The sequence below is a fragment of the Lepidochelys kempii genome, chromosome 10 (assembly GCF_965140265.1).
Source record: "Lepidochelys kempii isolate rLepKem1 chromosome 10, rLepKem1.hap2, whole genome shotgun sequence".
Taxonomy (NCBI): domain Eukaryota; kingdom Metazoa; phylum Chordata; order Testudines; family Cheloniidae; genus Lepidochelys; species Lepidochelys kempii.
Genome location: NC_133265.1, coordinates 59,742 through 75,303, shown reverse-complemented (window position 1 = coordinate 75,303; position 15,562 = coordinate 59,742). Strand labels below are relative to the sequence as shown.

The following is a 15,562-nucleotide window of genomic DNA, read 5'->3' as shown; positions in this document are numbered from 1 at the left end:
ATGCCCAATTGCCCCTCAGATCCCACTTCACCACTCGTAGCTGGCAATGTCTGTGTCATGATGCACTCACAAGAACTCGCATGCATCTGAAAAAGTGGGATTTTTTACCCACGAAAGCTTATGTCCAAATAAATCTGTTCATCTTTAAGGTGCCACCGGACTCCACATTGTTTTCACAAGAACTGTTTTTTACATAATTGTAAGCAATTAGTTTTATGAATATTTATTGTAGTTAGTGTAGTTTTTGCCAGTTGGCATGTGGGCTTGTTGTTTTTGTTTTTATTTTCAGATTTTTGAGAGAGAGTATTTTTTCCTGGTACCAGTTATAATGTGTTTTCACATCCCTGTGGCCTGCACCGCTTCCTGCAGCTCCCATTGGCTGGGAACGGTGAACCGCAGCCACTGGGAGCTGCGGGCGGCTATGCAAATATAAACAAACTGACAGCCCGCCAGCAGATTACCCTAACAGGCCACGTGTAGGCTGCAGGTTGTCCTCTACTGTCCTAGAAGGTTTAATGAGAGCCCCATTTGAGCTGTTGGCAACTTGCTCTTTGCTATATTTATCCATGAAGATAATATTTAAGTAGCAATTATCAGTCAAAAGAATTGGGGAATACAGGAACTTATGGCAGGCGTTCTTCATAAAATATTCCATAAGGATAAGGTCATCCTGAGGCCCCATCCCAAGTTTTTGCATAAAATAGTTGCTGATTTTCATTTGAACTAAATTCATATGCTAGATTTCCGCCCCCCCATAGGTGCTGACCCTGTGGGTGCTCTGGGGCTGGAGCACCTACGGGGAAAAATTGGTGGGTGCTCTGCACTCACCGGCAGCCAAGTTCCCCAGCCCGCCCCAGCTCACCTCACCTTGGCCTCCTCCCCTGAGTGCACCGTGTCCACGCTTCTCCTCCCAGTGTTTGCCACCGCGGAACACCTGTTTCATGGCGTAACAAGCTTTGGGAGAGAGGGGGAGGATCGGGAATGCAGTGCTCTCAGGGGAGGAGGTGGGGCCAGAACAGGGATTTGGGGAAGGGGTTGGAATAGGGGCAGGGAGAGGGTGGAGTTGGGGTGGAGACTTTGGGGAAGGGGTTGGAGTGGGGGCGGGGCAGGGGTGGGAGGAGGTGGGTCAGGGGTGGAGTCGGGGCGGGGCAAGGGGGTCGAGCACCGACCGGCACCAGCAGAAGTCAGCGCCTATGCGCTGCTTCCCCCCCCACCACCACCACAACATTCTAATCAGGGGGAGGTTAGTTGACATATGTTAGATGTCTTTAGAGCACTCTTGTACTATTTACATAGGACTAAATCATTTAGAGTCTCCTCCAGAAATTTCTTGACGGGTCGTATTATTTCAACCCTCAGGCTTTTGATAGTTTCATTAGTCTATTATAAGCTAGCCAATTCGGATTCCACCAGCTCAGGTTAGGACTCATTCCAATAGGGCTCAGGCATCATCTGCGGGAAGCATACCCATCTCAGAAATACACAGGGCAGCAACTTGGGGTTCAGTCCATATCTTTACAAAATATGTTCCCTCATTGAAACATCAAGATATGATACTTCTTTTGGCAGAGCTGTGCTACAGTCTTTGTTTTGGTGGACTCCAAACACCCACCTCCTTCTTATGAGGTCAGTGCTTGAGAGTCACCAAAAGTGGAGTATGTATGGAAAATCACTTGGAGAATAAGGAATGGTTACTTGCCTTACAGTAACTATGGTTGTTTGAGATGCGCCCTCCTTCCCTGCTACTATGGAATCCCTTAACATCTGGATTCTGTATTGACAAAGTAGCTAATGGGTGGTTGGGCCCACTTTACCCTTTGTGCCTTTGGTACAGGGCATGAGGACACTAGGGGCACAGGCATGGCCCCAATAGGCATGGCTAGCCAGAAGAGTCTGGTCTCGAGATCATGTGGTCCATGCACATCAAGAGTGGAATATTTGTATGGACAGCACATCTTGAAGAACCATAGTTATTTTAAGATAAGTGACTGTTTCTTCCTTTTTAGAACCTTCCTAAACTGTTAGCATAAGTGATACATAAGTGAATTTCACAGCATAATTATAGATTAGGTAAAAATTATCTTTTTAATTTTTAAGTTTGTTGGCTTCTATTTTCTAATAGCCCGAAGTGTTTAACAGCTATCTATTCTCTTTATTAGTTGATTTGCTGTACTTCGATAACAGTTCCACTGGGCAGTTAGTTTGCTTAAAATGTTGAAAGGGCATATTCTTTGCGCATACAACATAACTGCAGTGTTAACTTTAACACACTCAAGATTTAAATTGCTGTATGCTACAGAAGATGTGTATTTTTCTGTACAAGAGTTCTCCATGACGGTTCATTCCCTCTTGCTTACATTGGTATAACTAATGTGAAATCCCTCATAATGTCCCTCTCTCCCAGCACATACATCTTCCTGCTCTCTGTCCAATTCCCCTGAGTCCAGGGGGTTTTGCAGCTGGAAGGGATAAAGGTATTTACCCTCACAACTGAAAAATGCACCTGCACTCCCCTGACAAGAACCCAGTGTTTACATCTCAGCCTTTAGAACCCATCCAATTCCTCCTGAGTGTTTCTTAGCTGCTAGTTAGGGCTGTGAAAGTTACATTCATGGTATAAATTGCTTTGTTATTTTAGTTAGCTAATAAATGTGGAACACTGGGTGTGTTCTAAATAAAACTTGCATCTTCTTAAATTTCTGTATTAGAAATTCAGTTAGATGAGTCAATTCTTACAATTAAAGCCCACATTTGAAGTTTCCTGTCATGTACATTATGTTTACATTTTTATCTATGAATGACTGTAGGAAAGTTGGGATAAAGACCCCCTAATTATTGTCATTCACAAAATTTTTATTCTTAAATCTGTCAGGAGCTCAGACAAATTTGGGAATAAAACTTGTGAGAAAACAAAATTTACAGGTCTTCTGCGATGAATTGTGCTACGATGCATGCTGCTGTTTTGAGACCCATTTCAACTCCTATTAAAGTCAATGGAAAGACTCTCTCTGACTTTAGAGCAGTGGTCCCCGAACTGTGGAGCATGACCCCTGGGGGACATGGAGGAACGTTTCGGGGATGCACAGTGGGCCAGCCCCCATGGTGGGACGGGGAGTGAGTGTCATGCTTCCAGCCCTGCTCCATTCCCCAGACCAGCTCAGCCCCCAGCCCTTCTCCACCCCCAGCTCCACGCTGTTCCCAGTCCAGCTCTGCCCTCATTTCCTTTCCATCCCCAGACCAGCTCCGCCTCTAGCTCCAGCTCCTCCCCCAACCCCAGTTCCAACCCCAGCTCTGCCTTCAGCCCAAGTTCCACTGCTGAGGAAGCCTTGTCTGTGCAGTAATGGGGGGTGGGGAGGCGTGAACAGATTCCATTAATGATAGGGGGGGGGGCGCAACTAGAAATGTTCGTGCACCACTGCTTTAGAGAGAGAGTTAGAACTAGCCCTTTGTGGTAGGTGACATTTCAAGCCTATGGAGCCTTTTAACTGCGTTCTCAAATGAAACTATCTGCATCCCATTCAAACAGGTTTCTCGCATTTTTTTTTTGTCCTTTACATGAATAGATAAGATCTATCTGGATTGACAGAGGAGAATGTATATTGCTTTAGAATTTGCTTTGTGTATGGCGTTTTTACTGTGATTTTTACATGAATTTTATTAAGTTATCTAGTTTTATGATTTATACTGCACTATAACATTCAAAAACCAGTCAGAGAACACTTCAACCTCCCTGGTCACTCAATTTCAGACCTAAAAGTTGCAATTCTCCAACAAAAATACTTCAAAAACAGACTGGAATTAATTTGCAAACTGGACTCTCTAGGCTTGAATAGAGACTGGGAGTGGATGGGTCATTACACAAAGTAACAACTATTTCCCCATGCTAATTTTTTTTCCCCCTATTGTAACTCACACCTTCTAATCAACTGTTTGAAATGGGCCATCCTGATTATCACTACGAAAGGGGTTTTTTTTTCTCCTGCTGATAATAGCCCACTTTAATTAATTGGTCTTGTTACAGTTGGTATGGCAACACCCATTTTTTCATGTTCTCTGGTTATATATATCTTCCTACTGTATTTTCCACTGCATGCATCTAATGAAATGGGTTTTAGCCAACGAAAGCTTATGCCCAAATAAATTTGTTAGTCTCTAAGGTTCCACAAGTACTCCTTGTTTTTTAGGGGTGTGCATGGTGCTTTACCATATTTAAGTACAATTAATGTTGTGCTGAAAGCTGATTGATGCGTGAGAATGATTCTGAGGCGATCCCAATCAGCAGAAATTACACAGAAGAAACAATTCAATTGAAATCTTTAGAATCTGTCATTATCATGATTATTTGCCGGGGGGGAGTGAGTAAAATGAATGGCTGCCTGAGCTCAAGTTTATAATCTATGAGCAAAGATGCTCTCATTCCCTCTTCCTTACTCTACCACCAGCTGTATTACAGTTATACCTTCAGTAGTTCTTCCCTTCTTATTCACCCAATACCTCACATTTGCTCTCACCTTCTTTCCAACACACTCTCCCCATCCCATATCCTCTTCCTCACTTTCACTCAATAATTGACCCAGACATTTTTCTTTCTCAAATCATTGTCTTTCCGCTTCCTTGAAAGGTGAGGTTATTTGCTTCCTCTATAAGGCAAGGAGCCATTTGTATTGTGTTAAAGAGGCTCCCTTGCATGACAGACACTGGGCAGTGTGTAGTACCCATCAGCAACGTACGTGGCTATGTATCTACATGGCTTTGGGGAACCTTGATTACTACTAATTTTAATTATGTATTGTATAAGTGTCCACTTTGTGTTATAGAGCACAGTGGACAGGGTACATGTCATAATGAAGCATGAGGATGGGGGGGTCCCTCTTTCAGTCAGTCATGATACAGTTCAACTAGGGCTGTCGATTAATCGCAGTTAACTCAATGCAATTAATTCAAAAAAATTGTGATAAAAAATTAATTGCAGTTAATCGCACTGTTAAACAATAGAATACCAATTGAAATGTATTAAATATTTTAGGATGGTTTTCTACGTTTTCAAATACATTGATTTCTATTACAACACAGAATACAAAGTATACAGTGCTCACTTTATATTATTATTTTTATTACAAATATTTGCACTGTAAAAAATGGTAAATAGTATTTTTCAATTCACCTCATACAAGTATTCTAGTACAGTCTCTTTATTGTGAAAGTGTAACTTACAAATGTAGATTTCTTTTTTCTTACATAACTGGACTCAAAACTGCACGATGTAAAACTTTAGAGACTACGAGTCCACTCTGTCCTACTTCTTGTTCAGCCAATCGCTAAGACAAACAAGTTTGTTTACATTTATGGGAGATACTGCTGTCTGCTTCTTATTTATAATGTGAGAAAGTGAGAACAGGCGTTCGCATGGCACTTGTGTAGCTGGCGTTGCAAGGTATTTATGTGCCAGATATGCTAAAATTCGTATCCTCCTTCTTGCTTCAGCCACCATTCCGGAGGACATGCTTCCATGCAGATAATGCTCTTAAAAAAATAATGAATTAATTTAATTTGTGACTGAACTCTTTGGGGGAGAATTATACATCTTCTGCTCTGTTTTACCTGCATTCTGCCATATATTTCATGTTATAGCAGTCTCGGATGATGACCCAGCACATGTTCATTTTAAGAACACTTTCACAGCAGATTTGACAAAACGCAAAGAAGCTACCAATGTGAGAGTTCTAAAAATAGCTACAGCACTCAACCCAAGGTTTAAGAATCTGAAGTGCTGTCCAAAATCTGAGAGGGACGAGGTGTGGAACATGCTTTCAGAAGTCTTAGAAGAGCAACACTCAGATGCGAATACTACAGAACCCGAACCACCAAAAAAGAAAATCGACCTTCTGCTGGTTGCGTCTGACTCAGATGATGAAAATGAGCATGCATCGGTCCGCACTACTTTGGATCATTATCGTGCAGAACCCATCATCAGCATGGAAGCATGTCCTCTGGAATGGTGATTAAAGCATGAAGGGACATGTGAATCTTTAGTGCATCTTGCAACGCCAGCTACAACAGTTCCATGCGAACGCCTCTTCTCACTTTCAGGTGACATAGTAAAGAAGAAGCGGGCAGCATTATCTCCTGCAAATTGTAACCAAACTTGTTTTGTCTGAGCGATTGGCTGAAGTAGGACTGAGTGGATTTGTATGCTCTAAAGTTTTACATTGTTTTATTTTTGAATGCAGTTATTTTCTGTACATAATTCTACATTTGTAAGTTCAACTTTCATGATAAAGAGATTGCATTACAGTACTTGTATTAGGTGAATTGAAAAATACTATTTCTTTTGGTTTTTGCAGTGCAAATATTGGAAATAAAAATAATATAAAGTGAGCATTGTACACTTTGTACTCTGTGTTCTAATTGAAATCATTATATTTGAAAATGTTGAAAACACCCAAAAATATTTAAAGAAATGGTATTCTATTATTGTTTAACAGTGCGATTAATCATGAGATTAATTTTTTAATTGCTTGACAGCCCTAAATTCAACCAAATAAAGGAAATAGGACAATGTGTGCTTATAGCTCTGACCATTCCACAAGCAGCAATGAGTGGGGAGCCAGGCTGAGAGAGCTGTTTACAACTTCAAACTGCTTCCACCTGCTTGCCCCTAGGATTTCCACAGGGTTGTCTGTTATTGCTGCAGCCCAGACTTTTCACTAAGAGTAGAAACAGCAATAAAGGTACATACGGATTGAGGGTAGAGAGCCCTTTAGGACCTCTGAGTTCACATTCACCCATAGATCTAGTTCTCCCATAGACCATCTGTTACTGTAGGTTAGCTTCCAGAATCTATTGGTTTTGATTTTGAAGATGAAAAAAGGAGGCCTAACTATTCAAAATAGAAACATTGTTTTGACTGAAAGTGTTCTGGGAGGGAGTTAGGTGAAGACAGATCTAGTCCATTGTGGGTTGACTAGGAGAATTGAGAACTATGACAGCACAAAGGAGGATCAGGAATCTCCTGCCAATCACAGACGTGATGAAATGAAGGAGAGCAGAGTTGGAGAGGTTTTTCTTAAAAGTATGTTTGTCATGTTCTGGGCTGCAATCCAGACCAGTGCAGGGTTGTGTCACTGCCTGCCTTGCAACCCTCAATGCCTCAAAATGCTCTGCTGCTGTGGTTTTCTTTTCAGGATGCTTCCAGTCAAGACACAAACATGCAGTATTCTGAGTATTTGTATGCTATGCAGCCCTGGTCCAGTGCTCTGACCCCAGCAGCCTGCCTACAACACAGCAGCCCCATTCTGGAACTCACCACTCTTTGGTTACTTCTTGCAGAGATGACCCCAACACACTCCCTGTCCCAAATTTCCCCAAAACTACGCTGAAGCATCTAGCCCTCTCCTGGAACGCTCAGAGAAATAATAATGTTTATTTGCTCCTTTAAAGAAACAAAAGCACATCACAGCTTATTAACTTACCTGGGGTAAATGCACCCTTCTATTCAAGCACAGCACTGAGTTGGTTTATTGTAAAAATAAAACAAATTTATTAACAAAAGAATATTGGTTAAGTGATACCAAGTAAAAGGAATAAAGTTAAGGGTTACAAACAAAAGTAAAAATATGCTTTCTAATTGCCAAGACCTAATTTAACAAGTTACAGTCTTCGTTCAAGATCCTTACCAATCTTCCATTCCCAGAGACTTCAGCCCCCTTGTTAGAGGGACCCGTCGTTATCAACTTGCAAGTGCTCGGGCCTCTTGTGTGCAAGATGGCTTCTCCTCTCCCCTTCTATCTTCCCAAACTTACTGTTTTGTCCGGATGACCTCATGCTGCTGTTCTCTTCCTGTGGGCTTCCGAGCCCCCCGCTGATTCATATGTAAATGAGGCTTCCACTGTTTTTGGTTGCACTTTGTTTAATTTCATCGGAGACAGGTAGATAGCTCCCTTAACTCCTGTCTGGGAGAAAACCTATTTCTCCCTGTGTTTGGTCACAGATTTTAAAGCATAATATAATTAAATATCCATATTTCCTCCTATAGTGTTAATATAGTACATACATTTCATGGTGATATTAGTCTCCAATGTGTCTTTAGCTTTCATAAGATCTTACTTGATTCACTTTTATAATACAGTAGTATTATATGCAATCAGTTGATTCAATTACTTATCATTTGAAGTTCAGACCCCCTGTGATTATAGCTCAGATGAAGTTTTTCTCTCCTGTTGGGGGCGTAGCTGTCATACTAACTTCTCCCCAGCTTAATAGCTTGTTTACATTTTATGTAAATGGACCATTATTGTCTCTGCCTGAGACAAGTATACGTTCTTCTGTCTAGGGCAAACTGGGCTCATACTTTGCTTGCCAAACACATTTTAAGAACATAATGCTAACACGTATTCATAATTCTTTGTACACACCCTGTGTGTACAGCATTCAAAAATATTAATGATCAGCGAGTTATTAATTTTCCAACTATACCCCTACATGCCATCTTTTATACACAGATTATAACAACAGTATTAGGTGCAGTGAGTATTTCAGGCTTGACAAGAGCTGCTGACACAGAGTCGTGAACTACAGATGATGATATAGCATAAAGGACAAAGACTAAAACACAGAGTAGTATCCCAAAATGCAAGCAATATAAATCCCCATGAGTTTATTCAGTTAAGGAGTAGTTAAAGTCCAGTGTTCACCAGTTCGGTGAGGCCCTCTGGACCCTGTATTGTTCTCCATGGGTTTTTCCTCCCATGGTCACTCTTAGTACACCCCAACACACTATTTTTAGTACTGTTTTTTCCTACATGTGTCTGAAAGAGAGAGGACCCAGTATTTATAAAAGCCTCCGACTTCAGATGTAAAAAAAAATAAAACAAATCTGAAATTTAAATGGTTTCCTAATTTTTAACTTATTTTTATAAGTGAAAAACTGTATCTCTATGTATAAGTTAACAGCTCAGAGTATTCACACTTGTTTTGTTGTAAATTGGGTATTTTTGAAAATAAAGCATTCTTTATCATTTTTAACTTCATGTTCCACTCATCCACAAAAGTATATAACCTTTATAGACATTATTCATTTGTTTTCTAAATGCATTACATTCTTTTCAGAGTAAATACACATTCATGAAGGACTGGCTATATGGCTGTTGTATAATGTGATAGAATAGGAACAGTGTATTGCATTCATTAGAGAGACAAAGTGGGTGAGTAGTATCGGGGGTAGCCATGTTTGTCTGTTTCCACAAAAACAACAAGCATCTGAAGAAGTGGGTTTTTTACCCATGAAAGCTTATGCCCAAATACATCTGTTAGTCTTTAAGGTGCCACTGGACTCCTTGTTGTTAAGGTGGGTGAGGTAATACAAGAGAGAGACAAGCTGATTCTTCAACTCTGTGTAAGGTTGAAAGCTTGTCTCTCTCACCAACAGAAGTTGGTTGAATAAAAGGTATTATCTCACCCACCTAGTCTCTAATATCCTGGGACCATTACAGCTACAGGCACACTGCATATTGCATTCTTTGACAGATTCTGTGGCTTAGCATGTGATTAGGGAGTTGCTCTGATTAGCTGGTGCATCTGAACAATTCTGTTTAAATTGGTGTGTGCCAGAGACCAGGAGACTGCAGACCAGTGAGTCAGCACTTCCTGAGCGGGTAAGTTGGGCATCTGATCTCTTTCAGTAGAGAAATCAATGAAGAATATTAAATGGAGGATGTTTTCACCAACTTTATAATAAGTGCATAGTTGTTTTTCTAAAAAACTGAGCTGTGAGATACAACTGACAAGAAGTGATTTTAAGCTATTCTTAAATTACAGATTTTTTAAGATTGCAAATCCTGGTCAGTCTTATTTCTGATTATTTTAAAATAAAAGTAATTGAAATATAATTTAAAAGTTTTCATAACCAGTGTTTAAATATTCAAGTAAATCATATTTTACTAAGAACAATATTCTAGCTGAAATATTTTGGTTAGTTAGATGTAATGTTATTAATATGACAGTAAAATACATACCAGTGTAGTAAATTTGCTTTAATTTAAAAATTAAAATATTAAAAAGATCAACACTGAATATAATATTTTAAAATGCTATATTTCATTTTCAATAATACTTTATTGACATGAGAAGCTGGACAGATGTTGCAAAGCACAATGTCAAATAAATCTGGGCTTTTCATGATATACTGTATTTGATTATTTTTGATGTTCCAGTTGAATTAGGTATTGAGGTAAGCAGAATGTTGCTTTTCTTACTGTAAATATTCTTATGGTGTGTGTGTTTTTGCATAAATAAAAAACATGTACTGCTGTTTCTGTTAACAGAATCAGTAGAATTGGGCTAACTGGGATCTCTTTTATGCATACATTGCTGTGTTTACAGTGACTTACTGCCTTTTCTCTCTAAAGCAAGGACTTAGCCTCTTGAGTTACTGGCATGTGTGAATATAATTGCTGGAGTTGTGATAGCTATGCCTTGTGTGTATGTGTGTGAGTGCAGTGAAAATAATGTGCTTTATTTCTGTCACTGTCAAGAGAACCCATTAGAAAACCAAGTTATTTAAGGTTTCAGAGTAGCAGCAGTGTTAGTTTGTATTCGCAAAAAGAAAAGGAGTACTTGTGGCACCTTAGAGACTAACCAATTTATTTGAGAATAGAATGCATCCGATGAAGTGAGCTGTAGCTCACGAAAGCTTATGCTCAAATAAATTGGTTAGTCTCTAAGGTGCCACAAGTACTCCTTTTCTTTTTCCAGTTATTTAAGTGATATGTAACTTGGCCCTACGACTGTGCTTTATGCTGGTGTTGGCCACAAAGCTCTGCCTTTGAGCGATTTTGGTTTTAAACTAAAAGTTGTAAATCATATAAATATAACATCTCCTTCTCACCTCCATCTCTGAAAGCTTGCAAGACTAGGGTGGTTTGGTTACTATTCTAATTTAACAAAAAAAATCAATCAAATATGGCTAATTAGGGTTCATTGGCTTCCTCTAATTCCTTTTGGTATTTTGAGGGTGAACTAATAAACTAGCCAAGTGATTAAACTTTGAGGAATAGTTACTGGGCATATTCAGTATTTGCTGTTTATGAACTTTAATATCTGTAAAATCCACCCTAAGTAATTTACATGAAAGGTGAGTACTATAGCTTTGGATGACACTGCAGCACGTCATGGTATTCTGCTTTATGTTTTTTAATAATGCACAGGTGCATGTATTATACTTTTTTATATACTGGGAAAAATGAAAATATAGGATGCGCTTTTTTTAACTTAGCCCCAGTCAGGAAAATCCACTTAATAGGAATGCTTCTGGAGGAACTAATCTCTAGTGTTGTTCACTGGGAAGAATTGCTGCTGAGTAGGAACAGTAATAATGTTGGTTAATTGAGAAATAAGATACATCCCTTCCCGCTGAATATAACTGGGATTTTTTGTTCAATGCAGAATTTCTGATCTCTGCAGAATCTGTTGTGGAACTTCTAAGCTTTACTGGCACTATCTTTAGAAAATAGAAAAGTAACTGAAACATGACAATAGGTACTACCTTTCTTGGTAGAGTCCAGACCACTGAGGGATGGTCACCCCTGCCCTGCGACCTTGGGTGCCTTAAAAGCCTGACCTTAAAGTCTGACCTGTCAAGCCTGACCTTAAAAACCTCTAAGGAAGGAGATTCCACCACCTCCCTAGGTAACCCATTCCAGTGCTTCACCACCCTCCTAGTGAAAAAGTTTTTTCCTAATATCCAACCTAAAACTCCCCCACCGCAATTTGAGACCATTACACCTGGTTCTGTCATCTGCTATCACTGAGAACAGTCTAGATCCATCCTCTTTGGAACCCCCTTTCAGGTAGTTGAAAGCAGCTATCAAATCCCCCCTCATTCTTCTCTTCTGCAGACTAAATAATCCCAGTTCCCTCAGCCTCTCCTCATAAATCATGTGCTCCAGCCCCCTAATAATTTTTGTTGCCCTCCACTGGACTCTTTCCAATTTTTCCATATCTTTTTTGTAGTGTGGGGCCCAAAACTGGACATAGTACAAATAGAGGGGAATGATCATGTCCCTCGATCAGCTGGCAATGCTCCTACTTATGCAGCCCAAAATGCCATTGGCTTTCTTGGCAACAAGGGCACACTGTTGACTCATCTCCACCTTCTCATCCCCTGTAACCCCTAGGTCCTTTTCTGCAGAACTGCTGCCTAGCCACTTGGTCCCGAGTCTGTAGCAGTGCATGGGATTCTTCCATCCTAAGTGCAGGACTCTGCACTTGTCCTTGTTGAACCTCATCAGGTTTCTTTTGGCCCAATCCTCTAATTTGTCCAGGTACCTCTGTATCCTATCCCTACCCTCCAGTGTATCTACCACTCCTTAGTTTAGTGTCATCTGCAAACTTGCTGAGGGTGCAATCCATGCCATCCTCCAGATCATTAATAAAGATATCGAACAAAACTGGCCCCAGGACCGACCCTTGGTGGACTCTGCTTGATACTGGTTGCCAGCTAGACATGGAGCCCTTGATCACTACCTGTTGAGACCGACAATCTAGCCAGCTTTCTATCGACCTTATAGTCCATTCATCCAGCCCATACTTCTTTAACTTGCTGGCAAGAATACTGTGGGAGACCGTATCAAAAGCTTTGCTAAAGTCAAGCAACAACACGTCCACTGCTTTCCCCTCATCCACAGAGCCAGTTATCTCATCATAGAAGGCAGTTAGGTTCGTCAGGCATGACTCGCCCTTGGTGAATCCATGGTGACTGTTCCTGATCACTTTCCTCTCATCTAAGTGCTTCAGAATTGATTCCTTGAGGACCTGCTCCATGATTTTTCCAGGGACTGAGGTGAGGTGACTGGCCTATAGTTCCCTGGATCTTTCTTTTCCCTTTTTTAAAGATGGGCACTACATTAGCCTTTTTCCAGTCATCCGGGACCTCCCCCCGATCACTATTTATTTTCAAAAATAATGGCCAATGGCTCTGCAATCACATCCGCCAACTCCTTTAGAACCATCGGATGCAGGACATCCAGCCCCATGGACTTGTGCTCGTCCAGCTTTTCTAAATAGTCCTGAACCACTTCTTTCTCCACAGAGGACTGGTCACCTCCTCCCCATGCTGTGCTGCCCAGTGCAGTAGTCTGGGAGCTGACCTTGTTTGTGAAGATAGAGGTAAAAAAAGCATTGAGTACATTAGCTTTTTCCACATCCTCTGTCACTAGGTTGCCTTCCCCATTCAGTAAGGGGCCCACACTTTCCATGACCATTTTCTTGTTGCTAACATACCTGTAGAAACCATTCTTGTTACTCTTAACATCCTTTGCTAGCTGCAACTCCAAGTGTGATTTGGCCTTCCTGATTTCACTCCTGCATGCCTGAGCAATATTTTTATACTCTTCCCTGGTCACTTGTCCAATTTTCCACTTCTTGTAAGCTTCTTTTTTGTGTTTAAGATCAGCAAGGATTTCACTGTTCAGTCAAGCTGGTCGCCTGCCACATTTACTATTCTTTCTACACATCAGGATGGTTTGTTCCTGCAACCTCAACAAGGATTCTTTAAAATACAGCCAGCTCTCCTGGACTCCTTTCCCCCTCATGTTGTTCTCCCAGGGGATCCTGCCCATCAGGATGAGTTTCAAGTGAGTACAAGTATTAAGGCATTAAAGTCTAGGGCAGCTCTTCAGGCTTTGGGCATCTACAAGCCAGGACAAAAAAGAGGGTTCAGTCCCCAATCCCAGCATAGACTGTGCACATCTCAGTACACAGCTCAATGCCACTATGAGCCTCAGAGAAAGAAAGGCAAATTCCCCAAGCGTAAATCATCTGGCACACAATCTTTGTCATCCCAGCCCTCTACGTCCAAACACCAATTTTGATGGGTGGGTCAAGGCACCATTAGACTGCTCCCCCCAACTAATTCAGCAGTCATCGCTTTACACCCATTTGGTCTCACCGATTGGCAGCATTCCATGGTGCCTGGGAACGCATAACATCAGACTGATGGGTCTTGGAGATCGTTCAAACTGGGTACTCCATTCATTAAACCTCCCTTCCCCATCCCTCTTCAGGGACCCTTCTCATGAGAGTTTTCTGTGAGAAGAGGTAGATGGTCTCCTCCAGTTAGGAGCCATAGAACCGGTACCTCAAAATCTATGAGGCAAATGGTTCTACTCTTGTTATTTCCTAATACTCAAAAGGAAGGGAGGTTGGATACCTATACCAGACCTGAGAACTCTCACTAAGTGTGTCAATGCTCAAAAGTTCAAGATAGTCACCTTGTCAACGATCATTCCAGCATTGGAACAGGGAGATAAGTGTCCTGAAGGTCAAAGGTTGAAAAACAGTTTTCATATTTCCAATCCTGCCAACTCTCAGACGATTTCTCTGATTCACTCTGGGCAAAGAACACCACCAACAGAGGGTGATTCCCTTCAGCCTATCATCAGCCCTGAAGGTATTTTCCAAGGTCCTCTCAGTAGTGGCCAGTCACCTGCGCTCCCAAGGGATCATGATTTATCCATACCTGGATGACTGCCGCCTCAGAGGCAATTCTCCAAGGGGCTCACCAAGTCACCAAAGCTGCAATGCACTTGTTTATGGAACTTGGCCTATGGATCAACACCCAGAAATCAACCCTCACTCCAGTACAATGGCTGGAATTAATAGGTGCTGACTTTGACTTGTTACAGGCTAGATCTCTCTCTTGCCTCAACACAGGTTCCTCTCCTTGGTCACGTTCCTAGAGACCATTCAAAGCAGCCGTCAAATATTAGTCTGACTCAGTCTCCAAATCTCGAGGCATATGGCAGCAAGCACAGCAGTGATACCACATGCCAGGATTCACATGAGATGTTTTCAAATGTGGTTCAGCTCAGTTTATGGACCAAACAGACACAGACTAGACAAGCTCCTGTCACCACCCACCAGGATCAAAAACTCCATAGACTGGTTGAAGGACCCAGCCAATGTTTGGAAAGGGATCCTCTTCTTGCAAGCCCCACTGTCATTACTTCTCACCACTGACACATCATAAATAGGATGGGGCATGCATCTAAACAGCCTCACGACACAAGGCAGGTGGTCGTCCATGGAGATATCTCTTCACATCAGTCTCCTCGAGCTAAGAGCAGTCAGGAACGCCTCTGCCCATTTCCTCCCACTGATCAAAGGATCCCATATGATGATCCTAATGGACAACATAGCCTGTCTGTACTACATCAAGCGATGGGGGAGCCAGGTCTCCCTCCCTCTCTGTGGAAGTGATGAGGCTATGGAACTGGTTCATCTCCCATGACGTCCTACTGTCCGCAGCTTACCCCCCAAGCACACAAAATTTGATAGCGGACAGTCAGTTGCAAATTTCCACATGACCACAAGTGGGAAATAGACCCAACAATACTTCATGACCTATTCAGACGTTGCGGGATGCTGTCCACAGACCTGTTCACCACTCACTTGAACAAGAAATGTTCACGCTACTGCTCCAGAGCGGGGATGGAACAGCATTCCATGGATGATGCCCTCCTCCTCCCCTGGGATAGGGACCTTCTCTACAGGCCTAGTACCCTTA

General features: G+C 41.6%; 1 protein-coding gene across 8 annotated transcripts in view; it reads left to right on the top strand.

Moving 5' to 3' along the window:
* Positions 1-15,562, top strand: part of UNKL (unk like zinc finger) — a 163,167-nt gene that overhangs the window by 116,538 nt on the left and 31,067 nt on the right. The gene's annotated exons all lie outside the window — the stretch shown is intronic.